Genomic DNA, 21,992 nt, shown 5'->3' with positions numbered 1-21,992 from the left:
TATACTCTTTTGAAGTATCTATATTCAGTTGTACAGTAGAGGCTTGTCTGACTTCTAAATTATTTGTAGTAGAAGATGTATCCTTCATCTTGTATGGCTCATACATGATGGGTGAGCTGAAGAAACATGACCCCATCCTGAGAGAGAACGAGTACAGAGCTGTTATGGCTTGTGAAATCTCTCATGTCTGGTGTTACAGAAGGGGTGAACAAGTCAAGGCTCAGTCCTCTCCGCTCCCCCACTTTCTGTGCCCAGTAAATGTGAAAAAAAAACAACATAATTGGAGGAAAGAAATGAAGCAGAAGAGGAGAGCAGAGTTGTGGCAAAGCAGGGGAGATAATGAGGAGGAAAGAAGGGAGTAACTGGGAGGATAAGGATGCCTAATAGGAGAGCAGAGCTTAATTATGGTCTAAATTTTCTATATATCCAAGTAGAGAGACAGGGATTAGAACTGCAGGATAGCTTCCATAGCTATTGAGATCAGTGGGATCACTGCTCTGAACATGGGATATTCCTAAAATGATAGGTACTCTGAAAAATGAGGACTTGGATCATTCATATTGTGCATCTGAAATCATTACAAGCTTAATGATTTCAGCCTTAAGTTTTATGGCCTGTTCTCCATCTACCAAGTGAATGTAAGAGCATCTTCTGTCACAGTTGAATAGTAAAGATAAATCTTTGGTGTTTATTGAGCATTAAAACTACAGTGAAAGCCCCTGAAAACAAAAAGCATTTAGACAATTAATATTCCTGCTTTCTTCTGCAGGGAATGGAGTTTAGTGGTTTCCAGAAGACTTGTATGTAAAAAGGCAATTGAAAACTCCCCTAATGCATATCCACAACAGTGCTGAATTAAGGAATTTTAATCCTGGGATGGCACAATTTGTAGTTAAGGGCTTTGCAGCCTTAGCATTACTTTAATATGCATTGTTACACAAAAATGTACCAAAATGTACAAAAAAGTACTTAAAAAGAAGGTGAATATGATCAAAAGCTTTCTTCCTAGAAATATCTGCATTTAGTATGAAGACTTCCATAGTGAGAGAAGAATTTCTAACTCCTTTTTGCCATTTATGGATACTACTACTTAATTTTGCCACCACCTGAGATGCTTGTATGCCATATTTAGATGACTGTTATTTAGTTATCTGATCTGTTATCAAGATTATAGTAGTTTAAAATGTGTATTGAATCTTGTTCTCTACCTCAAGCTCCCAGGTTTGTGGAGCATTTAGTCATTAATATTCTCTAGTGTGTGAATATGTGTTATACTGTAGTAGTGAAGTAACAGATCTAAGAATAACATAATTCTTACTTGTCCTAATCAAATACTGAAGTCTGAGCACTGTTAAGAAGCTGGAATTATGAACCATGATATTGTTTTCCTCATTGTAATTTTTTAGGGACAAGTCGATTCTTAAAATTTTTGTCTCTAGAATCACCATTCCGACTCTTGGTTACCTTTCTCCAAGAAGATTACCATCTTTTCGTATTAAAACTAAGATAATGATATGAAAGAGAAAGATATGACCTGCATGTATTCATTACATGGGCAGAACTCCTGGTTGCATTCAAAGCAGCGCAAAAGTTGCACAAGGCTTTGCCTTTCACGGCAAGAGCTTTTATGTATGTTAGTGAATAGTGGAAATTGCTATGAAATGCTTGAATACCCAGTTATGGAGTCACAACTGAGAGGTTAAATGCCAAATAGTGGCATTACTGATGTAAGATGGAAGGATTCTCATTAGTGGAAAGCCAGCGTTCAAACTACCCATCCAACTTTTTGGTCCTTTCTACCATATCCTCTTCTCTTTGTACCCATTTTGGCATTTTTTTTCCCTTCTTCTGTCAGCATCTTATTTTTCATCCTTATTCATTGTTGTTTTCTATGCTTTTCTCTAGCAACAGAAACATATTTACTTGCAAGCTGATCCCATCTGTGCTCCTGCATTGTAAAGCTTCCCCCTGCCGTGGCACTGCATGTCTGATTTAGTTTCGTATGACTGCAAGGAAGCTCCAGCCTTCAGGAGTGCCAGGAGTTCACAGTGTGGATCAGACAGGCAGGGTACTGCCACTTGGGCATGGTTTTTAAAAAAAGGGGGTGTGCAGTTTTTCTTGTGTAGGAAAATGCAATAATATTATAATAATTTGACACTTGAGAGTTCACTGAAATGGAAGACTGCTGAACTTTTAGCTTAATTGGGTCTCTCATGCTTGCACTGCTTCCTGCTCATGAACCAGAATATATGGGGACTATAACTCAAATATACACTAAGCTGTCCCTGCTGCAGTCTCATACCTTGCAAATTAAGTAGGATCAGGACTCAAAAGAGATAACTAAAGAGACCTATGTCCTGGAGGAAATTACCATGAGTTATAAAATGATGGTTTCTCTCTTAATGAAAAATGAACTCATGCTCCAGTGTGACACTATGGAACTCTCCAGTTTATAAAGGTACTGTCTTTCAGGAAATATATATGATAATCCAGCTGTCATGCATAAATTCTTATTTGAGGCCTGATCTAATTCCCATTGAAGAAGAGATGGACTCAATCTACTTAAATTTCTCCATGCAGTTTCACGGCTTTCCACTATCTTCATCTGTTGTATCACATTACTGTGTGTGGGTAGAGTTGCCACATTCCACCCATGACACAACTGTTTCAGTGGCAAGTGAAGTGATATGTGCATATGGTATATGCAGTCTTTACACAAACCGTATGCTTTCAGACAGCTATCTATGTAATTGGGGGGAGCTATGGAGGCTTCTTGAATATTAAGTCCATTTGCTACATTATTAGAAGATGTTGCAAATTTCATTTATCATTCCCATGACCTTACTTTTGGTATTTGAGAGAGAGAATGAGTGATCGATTGTTTACTTTTTGTTTATTAGTAACTCAGTTTAATTACTTTGAATAAAATGGTGACATGAGAGGTTTAGAATCATTCTCTTTAGTTTTCTTATTTTTTGCATCAAACCTTAGGTCCAAATTTTAGTTATATAACAGTAAGTGACTTCATAAAATTTCCAATTACAGTTATATATAGTCTTCCTTTTGCTACCTGTTACACATTTCCAAGATGTTAAATGTCCTCACTGCTGAATGTTTTGTATAGGAGATCATTATTTATCTGCAGAGTTTTGGCTAAGGACAGTCTCTAGTGGGGAAAAGAAACCTCCATTGAATTTATAAAATACACTTTAATCATGAGGCTATTACAGGTGCTAATATTTTTTTTTTCATTGGCAGTTACAAAAAAAAAAAAAACACAAAATGACTGAATAAATTTAGCTAGTTGTTAAATGTGTATATTTCTATGTTATCTGAATTGACAAAGTACTTTCCTCATGACACTAGGTTTGCAGAGAAAAGACACAACATAGTATTAAGAGAAACACCAACATAGCCAAAATAATTAAATACTAAAACTCGGCAGCTTCTCATGGAGCTACACATTAGATCGCTTCTGTCCTGCAGAGCTGGGTCCGTTGCTCTGGGACTCCCCAGGGCAGGACTCACCTAAATAAGCATGGGCATATATTGTACGGGTTTGTGAGCGGCTCACCACAGGCTGCCTCTGTAGTTGGTGGAGGCTACAGTACGCATCCTTGGGGCTGTAATTCAGTTTTGAAGGCTTTGAAGGCAGGCATTGGAGCTGAAATTATGAAACTGGAAGAGGTTTGTTTCCAAGCACTGGGAGACCTCAGTGATCTGAATGAACGCAGGGTGTTCACTGCTGCAAAGTGGAAGGGGTTGTTGACTCAGTGTCTATAGCTATGCTGGCTAAAAGGCGGCACCACGAAACAGCCCTTGCTCAGAAAAAGATGAAAATCATTGCCTGCTTCTCAGGTCATCACTGCAGGTGACAGCAAGATAATTTGTCCAATGTTTACAGCTGATGATTGGTGTGGTGCATTAAGGGTTTTTCCACTCCTTCCAAATTATTAAGCACTTTGAATAAATGCTCTCAGTTGGGGCAAAATGCCAGGTTGAACAAGCCACTAATTTGACCTGCTGTTGTTTCCTCTGTGTCCAGAACTGTTGGGCTGTGAGATTAAAAAAAAGGACAAAAAGTTGTAGGACAAAAGTCAAAATGTTTGAGCCTAATGCAGCAGCCTCAGGCTAAATCACGTTCCCAAAAGTGTGGCTTTCAATATCAAGCCTACTCCTGAGGAACTGGCAAATGCTCAACGAGCACAACACGGAGACAACTGGCAGCCTGAGTCATTTTCGCATGTGATTGTTGAATGTGACAGATTGAGAATAGCAAGGAGTACGAGTTCATGCTATGAGAGTGAAGTAACCCAGCATCCGCTTGCTGGCTCAAGCCTACAGATAGATGTGGAGTGCTGCGGGAGAGAAATGCCATCGAGGTTTTTTTTTTAAAAAAAAGGGTTTCGAACATATGTTATTTTCTTCCTTTGCTCATTTTTATTTCACTGTAAATTGTTTCTTTCTTTTCTTTATGGCAGATGGAAAGTAAGAGAAGAGCCCTTAAAACATATTTGTAAAGCCTGGACTGCCATTAACTTATTCCCCTTTTTGCTTTTTCTCTGAATACCTTTCTACTTTACACCAATGCTGGAATGGCCATTTTTATTCCTTGGTAGTTGCTGCTCCAGCATGTTGGCTGAACAGAAACTGTTTCAGATAAAACTGGGGTAAATGTGGTTGTAGAAACAATCACTTCCAAACCAACCTAGTGGAGGTTTGCTTTCAGAGCAAAGTGCAAAAGGCTTGGGAAGGCCAGGGAAGTTACTGATGAAATCTCTGATGCATTCAAACCTTCTGTTGCAGTTGATCAAAATATTGTATTATTAAAGAAATTTAGCCACACTTTATTTTCATACATGTTCTTGGAAAAGGTAACATCTTTTCCAATTTTTTGTTCATAAATGTTCAGTGCATGATCCCTGCCAGCACAGCTGAGCCCATCAGCCGTTCAAGACAAATCCATATCGTGGTCTGCACCGAGTTGGTGTTTGAAGTTTGCCGCTCAGCTATGTAACGTTGGACGTGAGGGATTAGTTCATTTAAACTTTGTAAAACAGTGTGATTGATTAATTAGTTGTAGAGGTGTTTTGAAGTGTTTGGATGAGAGGCACCATGGACTAGTGGCACCAATGACACGTTGCAAAAGAAGCAGATGTAAAGACTTTGAGATGTGTAACTTTGATGCCCAGGACCCTTGCAAACACAAAAGCCTCTGCACAGAATGAGAAGGATAAGGGTGGATTTTTGATGTGTCCAGTTTTTTCCATTCTTTTTCTCCTGTAAGATCTTATGTGTAACTATGGGTTCAGCATGTATGTGGTTCTGGTCACAACAGTTGAAAGCAGATCTTTTTTTCTGCTTTAATTCCCCATTCATCAAGACTTGCGTAGGATAATGATTCCTAGGAGTCCTTTGGCTGCTGTGAATGGTGTGTACCTAGACTGACTCCACTGGTCTCCATTTTATTTTACAGATAAGTATCAGTAATATGTTAACACAAGAAGAGCCTGACCTTTGCTGCCTAATGTACTGGACACGCTCCATTTGTTCACCACATCAACAGAAAAATACCTTCTTTGTGAGCTCTGAGTTGTTATTCTTGCGAGCCTCAGGTGATTTCTTGCTTCAGATCTGCATTGCTAGTTTAGAGTCTGTGGCCTGGTGGGGATGTGTGGAAGTGAAGTGACCTGTACAGAAATTTGTCTCTATAAATCCATATTTATTCAGTGAATATCCATATTCTTTTGCTGTTCTTTGCCGTGATGGCTGTCTGTAACAGCAGCCTGTCAGTGATGTGCGAGTGGATGACGACAGGCCCCAGGAGAGCACCCAGGATGTGGGTGTGTGGAGCTGCCATTGTTCTTTTCTCCATCTTGGTACTTTCACATTCATCCATGGATCTGACATCCGTATGAAACTGCTCCAGCCTGGGCACCTTTCTGACCTTCCTTTTAACCTCGTCTTCCAATTCTCTCCTCAGTGCTGCTCTTCATTGAACATAATTCAACAAAATCTCAACCCCTTTCTCTTCAGTGAGGCTGTCCCTGTACAGACTGGAGTGGATCCTGATGTGCTGGGGCAGAAGTGGGACATCAGGCCTCGGCACTGCCCAAGCTGTGGAGAGACCATTCCGTGCCAGGCCATGCTGAGGAGGCTGCTTTTGCTAATAATGGACAGCAGGTGGTAGCACATGTTCATTTCATCACTTTTTTTTTTTTTTTTTTTTTTTTTTTTTTTTTAAGAGTTAGGCTTTGCAAAACTTCATTTTACTTTATAAATTGGGGCATGGGGTGAGAAGGCTGCTTCCAAATAGGATCAGAACCTGGCTTGCTTCCAAGTTTTTCCTTTTTTCCACGAAAGCTAAATTCCTTCTCTTCCACTCTGACATTTCTAGAGACACTTTTCCTCTGTGAGCAACTTCACCATGTTACCAAAAGAGCTTGTCTTGGCTTGACTCTGTAACCCTGTGTGGGATAGTTTTGCTGTGGAAGCATGCAGGTAGTGCTGAGCAAGCAGAGCACCAGGGCTGGGAAAAGCAGCGAGCTGAGACAGACTGTGTGTACCTGCACAGGAAAGCCAAATTAAACTGGTTGCATCATCTAGCAGTACTGCTGAAAGGAAACAGTCTCTTTCAGCCCCAAATTCTCCTGAGAGGTGTGATGATAGCCAGGGCAGCATTTCAAACAGACAGGGTCTGGCCACTTGGTTGAGACTGCCCTCCAGCCGGCAGATAAAATGTACAGATCCCTCTTCCCTACGAGCTGCACAACAACAGGAGCAATGTAAGCTATTTTAGACAAATATCCCTGTAAATTTTGTGATAAGGTGGTGCTTTGTATCAGCCTGGTGAGAACATCTGCATGGGACTGGACAAAGATGCAGACACGGTTTTGAAGCATTCAGCCCAGTAATCTATATGTCAATAATACATTCATCCTGTGATTTATTTAGTGCAGACACTTTGTTTACTGCTTGCTTTGGAAATATTTCAGCTCCAATAAAGGTGCAAACTTTTTTTTTTTTAATAACTGGACATTCATAATTAACTTACATGTTATGACAGCCTTTTGTGGCCTGAAAAGCAAAGCTTCAATGAAATGTCTTAAATGAAATTAAAGCAATCTAACCTTAGGTTTCTCATATGACTGGGTTTATAATTGCTTTCAGACTGCCTTTAAAAGTGCCCACATCTGGAGAACAACATCTGCAGTTTGGCCACTGGAATAACAACTGAGTTCTTTCTTCGTCAGACCTGGGCCAGAGCGCAGCTGACATGTACCAGGGCGTTTAACTCTCCTATGTGGCATGTATTTTCAGGTGTAGCTGGTTGTGTAAAAAATATTATAAATCTAATCTATTATATCTGCATATATCTATTTATAGTTGTGAGAGCAGAAATGCCAGCTTTTTATGCTATAGGAAATGGATGCTGTCACAAGAACATGTGATCTGTCTTGGCTTGCTTATTCTGAACTGTTTAGGTTTTTTCAGGATTGAACTATAAGCCTACTGTAATTGAATTGTGTTTGAGGTTTTATGTCTTGATTTTGACAACCCAGAACTTTTTTCTGCAGCAGTAGGCTGGGATCCCGTTCCCAGCATAAATGTAGAAAAAGTAACAATTCTCCAAGGAACTGGCTAGACTTCCAAATCTTCCAGAGGTTTGTTCTGTGTCATTTAAATTAGTTCTTGATGCACTGTAGTCACTGTGTGATCTGTTTTTCAGTGCAAACCTGTCTCAGGCAGGCACTTGTTACAATATGTGGCAATATTACCTTTTCTTTCATTAAACTTTTACCAGTAAAACATCATTAATTCTCATCTGGAGAATCTAGAAGATGAATTATCACTGCAGTCCTTCTGTTTTCCAGGGTTGTAGTTGAACCAAACCCTGAATTTTCCAGAGAAGTGAATATTAATTTTGTATCCCAGTCAGCAGGTAAGTTACATGGTAAATGTTAATAGCAGGAATGATTCCTCAATGAGGTTGCAGATTTCTAGGTTAGTTTTTCTAATGTTTACAGAGAAAAAAATGACTAGGTAGTAAACCATCCTATGAAAGACACATTTTAAGTGGAGAAGAGGGGTTGTTAGTGTTGACTTATTTGTTATTAAGTGAATGTGGAAGTATCAACTGATATGAAGTTACTGGTCAAACTTAGTCAGATTCTGATGTGTAATTGCAACATGCTGCTTCTGAAGGGTGGTGCTTGCAGAAATATCAGTGCTTTGTAAGTAAAATTCCCTTCAGGACAGGATGATAGGAAAGCTCTGGGAACAAGTTCTAACGTAGACTGGGTGTCCTGCCAGTAACCTTCACTGTAGTGACGTGAGAGGAACCAGCCGCTGCAGGAGTGCAAATGGCTCGTGCTATTAGAGATGTCCTTGACAGGCTGGTCAGCTCTTTCTTATTTAATTTCAGTGCAACAGGGAAAATGCTATTAATTGTAGAAGGGACGTGGAAGTGCAGGATGGTTCCCAGCTCTGTAAGCAGGTCCAAAAACCTGGACCTCCCTTCTCATACTTGGGGCTGATAGCATTGTGGGCTGGACCAGGGTCTACTAAACAAATTCCTTCCTTTGTAAGATGTCTTATGGCTCGCAGCAGAAGAACCCGAGTTCTGAATAAACATTATCATGAAGGTGGGACTGGGACAATCTCTCCAGTTTTGCTTAGTGGTGTAAATGATTTTAACTTTGTTTCTAAGCTGTGTCTTTTTTTTTTTTTTTTTTTTTTTTAAATGCTCAGAGACAAGTCACAGAGCCTCATTCAGGAACAGAGGCACTTCAGTCTGAAAGTTCAACTGAGCTTACATATGTTTTTCTCTGATTTGGAAAACTCTGCCATTTGATCCCCCTTGGTGGTGGTTCACATGGTGCAATACTTAAATGTGTCCTTTGACTGCCATTTGACATTGTTTTCTAGCCAAAATGAGAAAGTGCACATGCCTAGAGACTAAAGGGATGCTTCACTTAATTTTGGCAAAGACCATGGTGCTCATATCATTACTGATGGGTGAGCAGGTTAAAGGCTGTCTCTTTCGCTAGCTTAGCAAAGCTGTACATCAGCTTCAGCTCCTGCGGCTCTGGCTTTTTGCTGGGCAGTTCACTGGCTGTCTGCCAAGGCAGCTGATATCTCACATACAGTGTCCTGCTATTAGATATAGATGGGGGCTAAGGAGAACATTGGTAATCAAAGCAACTCCACCCTATGTGGTGGAGATACAGTACCCTGCTGGGAGATTCCCATGGAAAACTCCAGCAAACCTGATAAGAATCCATCAACTGACCTTTGATGTCTGCAGTTTTCAGCTGAAGAACGTTTAACCTAAGGAAACTGTAAATCTGATGTGTTCCCGAGTGGATCTGAATGAGGGCAAGCTGCAAATGTATTTAGAGTTTTTACTATGGATTTGTGGGGCTCGTATAGTCCAGCCAGAAGGAAAAGGTTTTCCTTTCTATGAGAGGATCTGTTGCCAGTTACCTTACAGAGGCCAGATCCTGTAAGTCTTGTTTTGTTAGAAAAAAAAGCTTCTCAGCCAGATAGTTGTCTGAAGAGATTCAGGCCGTGCCTGTGTTTTTCTCATATTAAATAATTTTAATTTAGGTGTTTGTGGTGCTTAGATGAAGCTTGTGGAGGTCGGAATGGTTCAGGGGATTTTATTCTGTGCATTTTTCTTGTGTACATCCCTGGAGGCTTGTACAGCCCTAAGGAACACACTGGCCCTGCTGCAAATTGTATCTCACCACTGCAGAACTGAATGAAGAGAATCATAACACAATGCAGCAGGTGAGGTAACCTTCTGGCTCAACACCGTGAAAGAGTTGGAAGCGAAGGAGGAGCAGCCCCGGCTGCAGACGTCAAGGGGGAGCGGAGGCAATTAGCATGCAGGAATGCAGTGGGGAGATTGGCTCCAGACCCCAGCAGTAATAAAGTCAAGCTGCAAAAATACCCTTTTTTTGATGGGAGATTTCAGGAATTCTGTCAGTTACCGCTGAAAACCAGACTGCAGCTTTCAACCTGATTTCTCCAAGTGTGAGGATGTGTAGGTTCAGATCAAAGGATCTGGTTCATACTTACTTTGTAGCTACTCATCATGGCCCTACAAGGCATTTCAGTGCTTATGCAGTGAATGTGAATAATTTCATTGATCTCATTGAAACTTCTGGTATATTTAAAATCAGGTGTTGGAGTGCTTTGTGTGGATATAAAGGCCTCTAGGAAAGAAAAAAGCGATTTAATGGAAACATTTGAGTGCTCCTAAAAAAAGAAACTCCTCCTTTGTGCTGGCTGAATTCAGATGAGACTTATCAGTCCACCACTTCAGGTCAGATAAAAAAAGCAGATAATGCATGGTAAAAGAGCATATTTTTAAAAGAAATTACTCCTTTAAGCATTGCTTCCAGTAACATAGTGACGCAGTATTACTTGATGCGTCATAGGGTGTGTTTGGTGTATTACGCTATATTATATGGTGTAAAATTTCTCTCATTTGGCAGGAGAAATGTCTGACAGTATTTTGAAGGGCCTGTAGCTTGTCATAAAAGACCTTTGTTTTTCAACTGCTGTACTGCTATGCACTGGAAAAGCAATGTTCCACATAATCAAGTTGTAAAAAAAAAAAGGCATTTCTGGTTTTAGCTCTAACTAATTACCAGTATAGGCAGATGCAAAAGACTTGCTTTTGTTTGTTTATTTTCTCTGAGAGTTTAATGATTAAAAGGATTGCTTCATCTCTTTAAATGCACTAAAAGATAAAAAAGGTTGTATAAAATACGACCTAATCCTCAGATTTTTAATACAAGTTCTGCCCACTCTGTAGTGTCTGATCTATGCTGTTGCTCACAGAAGTGACTGAATTGATGCAGATGTTTTCCTTCCTACATCACAAGTAACAGCTGAACACACAAATCCCAGCCTTTCCCAGTCAGAACAGATTGGTTGCCTCATATGTAACTTAGTAATACATAGAAAGTAGATTTGAGAATGTTACAGGGAACTAAGCAATTGTCACTTTTCCCTGCTTTGTAACCCAAGCCACAGAATTAATCAGGAGGTTTCTGTATCAGCGCAGATGCTCTAGTCCAGCTACCAACTGTGGAGTAAAGAAGTGTGAGCTTCGGTTGCTGTAACTGCACTCAGAAAACAGGAGGGTGGGATGCTCCCAGGAGTGGTAGAGGTCTGGTCTGAACAAAGACCCATACTGAATGCCAGCTCAAAGTCATCACTGGTTTTGCCTTTGCTCATTTAAACCTGTTTCTTCCCTCTAATCAATAGCTGCCCTTATAGCATCATTTCAATTGATTGAAAGAGTGATAACTCTGTTACAGGTGGTCCTTGTGCACTTAACAATATTAGAAAGGGCACTATAATGTGCTGTCTCTCTTTGGCACCATTCCCTGAGATATCTATAATAACTTCAAGGGACTATTCCTCTCTTCCAAGCATTTACAGGAAAGTGTCCCAGATGCTCATCACTGGAAGACAGCAGAGAAGCTGAACCAGAGAACAAGCAATTTAAAAAGAAATGGTATAAAACTATTTGCACTATTTGTCTTTTAGAAACCAGGTTGCTTGTGCCTTTTGCAACGTGGCACAGGATGGATGCCTGGTGTGATATTTCACGCAGTGCCCTGAAGATATTGGAGTCTTATTTCCAATAACCACCACCAGCAGGACCAAGGCCGGCGTGCCCTGCGGTTTGGCTCTACTCGCAGTGAGGCATTGCAGAGCTTCCCCACAGAGGACATGACGCTCCTTAAAAAGTTCGGCTCGACTGTACCAACAACGAAGCAGAACATTACACAGAGCACTTGATTTTCTACAGTTGTTCAGTTGCTTGTAAGAAATGGAAAGGAAAAGCTGCTCTGTTATGACAGCTGCCTTTGTAGGGAAACTGGGTAGATTTTATGACCCTGTTACAAGCATTTTATTAGTTAATAATAATTTCTAAGTTCTTCTTTTGTTTCCATCTCATTTGAAAGTAAGATAATTTGGGGATAAATACCTACTTTTCAACCAACAGTCTTTCCATGGGTTCTTAATAAATCTTTAGAGGTGTTTTGATTCATGCACATGTGAATCCACCTGCCAGGGCTCTTGTAAACCATCACCTCCCTCTTCTGTCGCTGTCCTTTTGTACCTCTTCCTGCCCTGCACCATGTCTGCTCCAAAAGGGATACGGCCCTTTCCCATTGATGTGACAGCTCCTACCCCTGCCTCTCTCCTGACTTTAGTATCTTGATCCCCTGCCCTACTTCAGTCAGAAAACCAGGACTCCTTACCCTTAGATCCCATTTTGATTTTTATTTTTGCTGGAGTGTCACTTAACTGACTAGCAAGTGGTCATCTAGCAAAAAGTCAAAGGAGAGTTAATTTGGGAAAAAAAACCAACCCACAAATGTTAGATGTTTTTAAAATATTATTATTTTCTATGTTAACTATCTTCCTGGCTCTCATAATTAATAAATTTACAGCTCTCCACAAGACCACACTCCTTAGCACAGCAGGATCCTGATTTGATCCTAATTGTGACTGTTGGGCCTGAACACGCTGTTTATAAGCAAACCATACACATGCACACAGCAGCAAGTGTGTGTGAGCCTAAGACCAGTAACCGGATTATCTGGCAGCCGTCACCTTCCTGCCCCACGTCGTGTGAGACCTTGACTTACCTGCAAAGGGAGGGCAGGGGTGTGCGGGCACCAAACCTGCTTATGCACAAAACTTGGAGAGCTGAGAAGGCCAAGTTTGGCTGGGTTAAACTCAGGACAAAGCTAAGCAAAGCTCTGCAGGGCCTCAGTGGTGCCACTAGAGGCTGCCAGGCAGCTCCTGTCACCTGCAAATCCATTTTTGTAAGAGGGAAAGCCTCACCCAGGTCCCTGTGGACACGAGTGGGTGAAGGGTCCTCAAGTGGAGATGTCCCAAGGTGGCCAGATCCTGCACCACCAGCAGCCTGGCCGGAGCGGTGCAGAGCTCAGCAAGGCTGAGCTGCCCTTTCACGTCGCCCCTGAGGGCCCATCCTCTCTTTCTGCTGCTTCTTGGGAACCTTGGAAAGCAAAGCCAAGGCATCAAAATCGTCCACATGTTTGTCTTAAAGGCAAATTGCTTGATGCTCTCCCGCAGTCTCTGCCAGAAGGTTACAAGAATAAAGGCTCAGCTATGTTATAAATAGCTTGAAACCTTGTGTGTGAAGGTAGTTCTGGGGTAATTAGGGTATTTCTCTACTTTAAGAATCCTGTTGGGATTGACCTTAATGCTCCCTCATGCACAGATCCCTCATGTGACTCTAGTCATTATTTCATGGCAGGTTACTTGGCATAGCTGCAGACAGGGGCTAAAATCAATGTGCTCCTCTGCATTGTGGTGGTAGCCTGCAGTTAAGGCACACAGATGGATTCCAACCCTTTTTAATTTAGTGACCCCCTAAAGTTTTTCTAGTGGAAACACAGCCCCTTATACAAATTTTGCATATGTAGATTGCAAAAAATTATACAGACAATTACAACTGTGTCTTCCAGACCACTTAGTAATAGTCCATATAACCTTGAAAATTTGTGAGCTGCTGATTGAACTCCACTAGAAAATATTATGTTGTATGTTGGAAGTCCTCTAAAACCTTTGTGCTCTCCGTCCCAGAAGAATAGACAAGTTATCTCATAGACTTATGCAATTCTTCTTCTGCATCACAACTGAGGGCCCTAATGAGCTCAGTTGGCAATGCCCCTGGCCGAGTCTGCCAGAGGAAGAGCTAATGCTGTGCAAACCCCAGTGGGAATTGCAGCGAGATAAGTCAACATCATTTCATATCAGCTGGAATTCCTGCAATGTGTCGTTTCATTCTGATAATATTAGCCAGTCATTTTAGATTTTAACGGTCGCTTTCCCAATGGTGTGAAGGTGTAGGAGAGTGGAGTTCCCTCTCACTCACCAGCATATACGGGAAGGGAGCACAGCACCAGAAAGTTAATGCTTGCTAAGATCCTGCAGAAAAACAACCTGAATGAGATTTGAAGTTATTTATTAAAATACATGCTTTTGGTCTTCTTCCATTAAACAAGACACTTGTGTATAGGATGACCTATTCTGTGTCCCATAGTACTATAGAATTCAGCAGTTCCAGTGCTTATGGAAGATGTGCAAAATGGTGGATGCACAGCAAACTAACTATCACCTCCTCCAGAGCCATCAGCAACAGCCTCCATTCTCTATCAAGCTGGCTGGATTTAAAGAAGTGATAAAGTGCAGGGTTTTTCTCTAGCCTCTGAGCAATCTTCGATTTTTTAGGTTTGTATTTGTGTCTGCAGGTAGCATCTGATCCATAAGACAAGTTAACTGAAAGCCTACTTTAATCATAAAATGTGGGAAATAGCTGGAGGGTGAAATATCAGGCTGGGATTATGAGACTAAAGCTGTGTTTTATAAAGGAAAACCTTGTGCCTGGAAATTTTCCTTGTAATGTTGCAAGAGCTGGAGGCGTTGAATTAATTCCCAATACATCTGAGTTCTAATTATCCAAATAGATTGGGGGGACCCAGTAGCGATACATCCCCCACTAAAGCTCACAAAGCCACTTCAAAGCAGCGTGTCGGTGTTCCCTGAGATGCTGTTGTGTGTGCAGCCACTGCTGGTGGTGCCTCAGTCAATGTAGTCTCATACCTCAATGACATATGGTTTGGTTATATTGCTTTTAAATAAAAATGGGACATAGACTTACTTAGATAATGCAAGTAGGAAAGCATAACTCACGCTGAGATAATGGGGAGTGGAGTACAAAAAGAAACCAGAAAATGGACATTTCTGCAGAGGGGCTTGCAATCTCTAGCAGAATTTCCATGTATTTTGAAGGCGCTACATTCCCCAAAGGACAAAGCCAATAGTTTATGATCTGAGGGTTTATCTGTGGTTTACTGATGGCATCTCCATTTTTCTCCTTTCACCTCTTGTGCTCCTATGAGTAAAAGTCCAGGGGAGAAAGCAGAGCACAGCCGTCAGAAGGGTTTACAGGTTATTGGTGTCGGATGCACACTCAGGTGTCAGAGGAACCAATATTCCTGCCAGCAGGGCAGAGGGAAAATGCAGAGAGGGGTTGCTGGTACATAGGTGGAAAAGGAAAGAGAAACCACAGGATGGCAACACACAGGCAGGTCTGTGGTGGGAGTTGCTCACTGACTGCACTTTGGGGCTAAAATCCCAGGGCCTCTGATATTTAACATGACATTATTACTAAAATAATCAGTCAGTGACAGACTTGAAAGATTTAATTCAGGGTAGAGCCTAGAGACTGGCTCATATAACCACATGTATTTTGTTTTATTAGCAGCTTTCTGCTTGGAGAGCAATCATAATGGTCTCCTTCCTTAAAATGCATTAATTGTCTCCCAGACAGGTTGTCCAAGAAGAGTCACGGTCTGGTGGGTCGCTCTGGCATATTTACCGCGAACATATCTGAAATTGGGGCAGAGCAATGCTTTCTGCCAAGATGAGCATTGCGTCCACAGCCAGACTGCCCATGCAAATCCTTTCATTACTCAAAGAAAGGCTGTGGCAGCAACAGAGGTCTGAAGGCAAGCTGCCCTGCTGACGTCTTCAGTGCAGGACACGTCCAAATTGAGCTTAAGGTTATCACAGGCATTTATTTTAAATTGACAGAATAGGGTGTGGTATTCTGGGCCATGGGTGGAACGTGGATTTTTGGGTGTTTTCATGCTTTATGATTGGAAATACTTAAAAAGCAGTTTCTGTTTTTCAGAAGAATAGCTATGTCATCTTCCTGTGAATAACACAGGGTGTTCACATCTCCATGGCAATTGGATGTGATAAAATAAACAGATGTTCTGAGGTTCTTCTACAAGAAGAGTCCTGTAAAGGTTTAAGGTTTAGTGCTCCTAATGAACATATATCCCTTTGCTTTCAAATTTCTCAAAAATAACAGGGTCTGTGAGGGGGTAAACTACAACTTATGAGAGAAGCAAATACAGATCTGAAGAGAATTATGGCTGGAAAAATTTTCATTAACTTTGTTTTTAAAATATTGGAGAAGATTTTAGGAATAAATCACTTGACTCAACATGCCTACCCTTTATTTCCATCTGTTCTAATCCTGTCTTCAGCTTTAATTTTGTATCCTAATTCCTTTCCTCTTTCAGAAATGAACAGAGGTATCTCCTAAATTCCTCGGTCTCAAGCCCTTGCTCTCTGCAGGCTGCAGTACAGCAGGCCCTCCAGGAAGAATACTTATGCTAAATACCCTCCTGCCTAACACAAGCATGTTATATGGCTTTTTACCAGCGTGTTTTCATGAACACGCACACACATATATATACATACCCCACACACAATTTCAGGAAGCCATAAGAGACCACAGCAGTCAAATGAATTTGAGCCTTTATTTGAACAAATGTCAGAATTTGTTGACCTTCCCGGCGCAGCTGCAGAGCCCTTCTGCCCGAGCCAGCTCCTGTGGGGCTCGGGGCAGCCCAGGGGGACTTTTGGGTCTGGGAAGGTGCTGTGGAGGTTTTGGGTTGCATTTGCTACATGGCTAGCGGTGATGAAGAGGAGGGGAGTGCTGCTGTCCAAGCCAGTTTGTTATTGTAGATATTTCACTGGTGACTAAAAGCCCAATACGAGAGTGTAGCTGCTTAGTGCTCAGTACTGTGTATGGCCTCACACATGCTGCTTTTCTAAAAGCATGCTGTAAACAGACAAAGCAAGGAGTGGAAGGGGAGCATGGGGCAGTGGGTTCCCACCCCACCTGGCAGGTCTCTGGATGCGCTGGAGCAGCACCAAAACCTCCCAATTCTCAGCCCAGCATCTCAGCCACATCATTTCTTATCTTTTTTTTTTTTTTTTTTGCATTCTTAAATGCATTTGATGGACTGCAGTTGCTGGAATGCCCCAGACCTTGTGAGAGGCTCTCAGATGTGCAGCTGAGGATTGAAGTGTAAATAGAAAGTCTTTTGGAGAGCTAGTCCAGCTCCAGTGATAAGCCTGAGGGAAGAACGGTTCAGTCTGTTCTGCACATCCCAGCCAAAGCAACTGCTGACACATGGGGCATCCTGTAGTTTTGGGAGTTGTCAAATTTGCTCTCACTTCATATAAACTGTAGAGAAGAGAGAATTTTATCCTCAGAGCACAATAGAGAGAGGTATTGAAAGTATATTCACCACACTTTCCATCTTTACAGTACCTTTTAATTTCAAATGCATTGTTCCAAGCTGTTTTTACTGAAATAATTATAAGGTGTTGGAGTTTATCGTCTTCCTGGATGACAGCCGTACCTGGAAAAAAGCAATGAATAAAAGCCACGTTAGCAGTTAGCCCTGGGCTGGTTCCCACTGTGAGCCAAGCCCGCTGCTCCGGCGCTCAGCTGTTTGCGTTTGGCAGTCCATTTATTTAAAAGCTGTTAAAATACCCAAACATTTTTTCCCTAGGAATTCAATGAAATTAAATGTAATTAATTTCCGCATTACTAGCAAGCAGTTAGATTATTTTTGTTCCACATTAGCTAATAAAGCTCTCAAGATGGAAAGCTGTTTTCCTGACACAATGAAGCAATAATAATATTTGCTCTTAAAACATCAGCATTCATCTGAGAGTCACAAAACATTTTGCAAAAGTGAATGAATGTAAGAGTTGTATATATATATATACACATATATATATATATCAAAATATACATATGGGCCATCTGTCACTGGCATTTCTGTCACAATCTCTTGTCTCTAACTGCAGTCACAGCTGGTTCCGGCTGGGGTGAAAGCTGACCCTCACCAAGGAAATGTGTTAACTTCCAGACCTCTGAATTCTTTAGAGGTGGTTTAAAAAGTTTGAAAACACCCATTCGGTCTCTTTTCCCCTTTCTCTCCATAAAAGAGCAAAGACTGGGAATTTTTGGATTATGCTTTTTGCTAAAAAATCCCAATTGAGCAAACAAAACCCCTTGGCTCAAGTTGACTGGAAGATTTATTAGGGTGAGTTGGGGGAGCTAATTTTCTTGAATGGTTTCAATTTCATTTCTAAGCTGAAAGAAAATAAATTTTGAAATCTCCATTATTTTTTTTTTTTTATTAAATGTAGTGCTGTTTCCTAGCCAACCCTAAATCTAAAAAAACTCAAACAAAAACTAACATGATCCAATCTTGGGTGCCAAGGAAAATCCTTTCTGACCTGGGTAAGAGATCCAGTATGCTCCAGGAAGGCGCAGGAGTACAGGGAAAGGTTAGGGCAGGATTTCTGGAGAGGTTTTTTTGTCTCCATGAAAATCTGATGGGAGGCCCATCAGCCCTGGATCTCTTCCCTTAAAAAACAGTAATTCAGGCTCTCAGTCCCTGGCCAAGTGCCTGTCCCTTCAGCAAGCCCTTTGGTCTCTGTCCTCTGTGTCAAGGGACTGGTTCCCTCTTGGTTGTCTGAGCAGTTAATGGCCAAGCCTCTTCCCACAGGCTTGGGAGATTTATCTTCTCCTGCATTTACCCTCGCACTCCTCACCTCTCTGTCCTCTCCCCCGGCACTGGCTGAGCCTGGCTTGGCCTCTCTTTTTCAAACTTCTGAAATGTTCCTTCTGCTCAAGCACATGAGAAATGTGACCACACACACTGAGAAACAGTCTGCCTTGACTCGTTCCCGTGGAGGCAGATTTGCTGGGGAGGGTGGCAGTGCATAGATTTTTTCAGTCTGAAGCCAGAGAGCATCAGTCTCATTTGCTGTATGATGTTTCTAAGGGAAAGTTGCATGATTCTGACTGATGTCAATTGATAAAGCGTAGCACTCTAATAGAAAACTGTTTCCAGTTGCTTTCCAACAAGTGAAATGAATCGAACCCAAACCAGCCCATATTACCCATATTCACCCATCCGTGAGCAGATGAAGTTGCATAACAGAGCATTCAATGCCGAGCAGCTTCTAGAGTGAGAAGATAAGGGGATATATCATATTTAATTACGAAACCAGCAGAGTCAGTTCAGAGATTTAGACTTATGAGCAGCTGTGAGGGTGGAAATAAAACAGAACTCTTTCAAAATATACTTTAAGATCCTTTGCCAAACATCTATTCTTATTCACCTTTCAACGAACACTAGCTTTTTTAATTAAAAAGGGAGCAAATTCCATTATTATGAACTGCTGTCAGTAGGAGAAGAAACATCTGTCCTGTGTTAACTAAACTTTTAGAAGGATTTTATTTTCCCAAAATGCCTCCTTTTTATAGGCTTTGGCTTTATTAATACTATAAATGCAACAAATTGTATCAATTTAAATATCCACCACATTTTATTCAAAATGGGCAGTACACCTGGCTTTTAATAACCATGGATGTAAGCCATGGAAGATAAATCTTTATGAAATGCAGTGAAATTTTTATGAAATGCAGTGCAGTCACTGGAAGTTTTGTCGTTAACTTTGCTAGAGTCAGCTTTTCCCTTCTATTCACTTTCAACTCTCATTTCTTTCTCCAAACATGAGGACAATATCTGTCCCCTGCTGCCACCTGAACCTAAACCAGGCTGGCCAGGCCATCCCTTCCTTTCCATCCACAGGTTTATCAGCTTCCCCAGACCTGCACCACCACTATCTACTTTCCTTCCTGTTGCTTTGCTGAAGGCAAGTGCAACCCAAAGCAGTCTTCAGGTCACTTGCCTGGGATGCAGCCAGCTTAAATACAACCAGGTCTCAGGTCTGAAGCTACAGCTGCACCCTGCAGAGACCAGCATCACCATTTTGGTGTCTAAGCAACATAAATTAGGCTGCCTGGAGCTTGCTAGGAACACAGACACTGATTTACTGAGGTGGGCAGGAGGACCTCAAGCTGTACCACAGCATCAGCTGGTGCAGGATGCGTTCCCCCATCCCTTGGCAGAATCATGGCCCCCACCACTCCCTCCCTTGGATCCTCCCTCCCATCCTTCTCCCCTGCAGCCAACTGTTTCCAGTACAAGAGCTGACTCACCCTGAGCTGCCTGGACTATCTGTAGTGGATGCTGCATGGTATAAACTTGATAGATATTAGCTATCCTTCTTGGACTTACTCATAGCTTCCAGCAATGCTGGTTTTATCAAACTGCAGTAGGTAAAAAGAGCTCTTTTCCTTCTGCAGGAGCTCAGCAGTCATCACCTTCCAGGGCATGTCCTAAAATGGATAAAAAGGCATGCATCATCACTAAGAAAGCAGAGGTTATAAATATTGGCTGGGTTGGAAAACAAGTGGTTCTTTTGTGTCTGATCCCCATTCTTCAGTGCTTGGTACAGCAACAGAAAATGATCTGAACGACTCCCATCATCAGTAAAGATGCTCGTCATCTGGAGTCTGGGAGAAGCTTCAGACATTCTGAATAGCAGCACATGTTGCTACATATGCACAAAATGCCTGGCTTGGATATTTTATTTAGCTTGGTTTGTTTTCCAGTTTCCACTTCAGGTCTTGGAACTGGCCTGTTTTTCACACCTGAGGCTCACAAAAGGTCTGTAGATCAGTGCTAGACACGAGGGAAAGGGGCAGGAGATGGCTGGCAGGGAAAGCAATGCCTCCAGAGTCCAAAAATGTAATTATTTATGTACCCAAAATGTCACTGGCCAGAGCAGCGATTGGAACAACAGACCAGAGCACTGAGAGCTGTTTCATGTTGAGGGAATGAGACCCCTTCAACAAGCATTGCACTCACGGGTGGAATTTCTAAAGTAAATGGAGCCACTGCTCTGCCTTGTGTCCCAGGGCCCTGACCCAGAGCCCGCTGCAGCCAAAGGGAGTCTTTCCATCAACTTAAACACATTTGGGATGGAATCTGAGGTACAGAAACACTAGATCTTGTGCACAGAAAAATAATTAGAAAAATTCTGTTGGCTGCAGTTGTTACCATCTTGCATATTTGTGGATTTGTCTGGCCGGACACATGGTTAGAAGAAAGAATTAGGACTCCACACATATCCCCTTAGAGAATTAACTTCCCTTATTCCCATCTGACCAAACCACCAGCCCCAACAAACATCTTGACACCAGACTCTTCTAAGGTATTTTCTAATCTGCAATGGAAATGAGACTAAAAGGGCCAAATTCCATTGCTAAACTGGTCAGGGTGGACTGTGCATAAATCAGGGGCAAAAATCTGTTTGAGGAACTCTCAATAAATTCATCTTGCCTACAAAAATCTTTTAGCTGCAGATACATTCAGCCGGTTGGGGCTTAGGAGGCTGGGATCTTCACTCCAGTTTGGCCATGGGCCCACTGGGTGATCTGGGCAAATCACCTTTGTTCTGTGTGGCTCATTGGAGGCACTGGAATTACTCTGCAATTAGATGTTCCTGGCAGTCCAGATGCTTCACAGCTATTGGGTTTTTTTCCTTCACACTCCTGGGCAGTCTACAGAGAAATCTTGCATAACAGAAACTCTGGAGGCACAGTCAAATCAGAAGTAAATCCTGATGTTGGAATGTCTCCAAGCCTTTCCTCCAAACCTGATACTTCTGGTGACAGATCTTTTGCTCATGCCCAGTTTTACGCCCACTTAACCTGCTTTTATACATCTATCGGGAGAAATGGTTTCTTGCTGAAAAAAAAAAGGTTCATATATGATGAAATAATGACGGTGCTGGTGAAGCAGCCCTTAGTCAGAGTCCTGAACTGTAGTACTTTGTTACTCATAGGGAGTACAGCCTTACTTTTGTCGGTACACTTCCTTGCTTAGGATCAAGCTGAACAACTACGCAGGCAGCATATCTTCACTGAGATTAACAGAGGTTCACCTGTTTGTGCTAGACGAGGGTTTGCCCCAGTATTTACGTGTCTGGTAAAGATCCAGTTTCATTTTTTTTACTTTAGGCTTTGGCAAATGACAGTCAGGAGAAACATTAATCTGAAATGTGTATACTAGAATTTTGATTGCCTTGAGCCAATGAGAAGCTGTGATTAATTTTAATCCTTTAAATGTTCAAATGCAAATCCAGAAATCTGAATTAATATATTTTGCTGGCATCACTAAAGGATTGTGAAACAGGAAATT

General features: G+C 41.7%; 1 long non-coding RNA gene across 1 annotated transcript; it reads right to left on the bottom strand.

The window, feature by feature from the left end:
* Window positions 1-16,372: 16,372 nt before the first annotated feature.
* LOC116964954 lies at window positions 16,373-17,282 on the bottom strand. Its single transcript, XR_004409047.2, has 2 exons — window positions 17,192-17,282; window positions 16,373-17,104 (listed from the first exon to the last, which is right to left on the bottom strand). It is a non-coding gene; the product is annotated as an uncharacterized LOC116964954 (long non-coding RNA).
* Window positions 17,283-21,992: the final 4,710 nt, after the last annotated feature.

This window comes from Tyto alba, unplaced genomic scaffold, assembly GCF_018691265.1.
Source record: "Tyto alba isolate M040663 unplaced genomic scaffold, T.alba_DEE_v4.0 Super-Scaffold_17, whole genome shotgun sequence".
Classification (NCBI taxonomy): Eukaryota; Metazoa; Chordata; class Aves; order Strigiformes; family Tytonidae; genus Tyto; species Tyto alba.
Note: the sequence above shows the minus strand (reverse complement) of the source record. Positions and strands in the feature narration are given on the sequence as shown.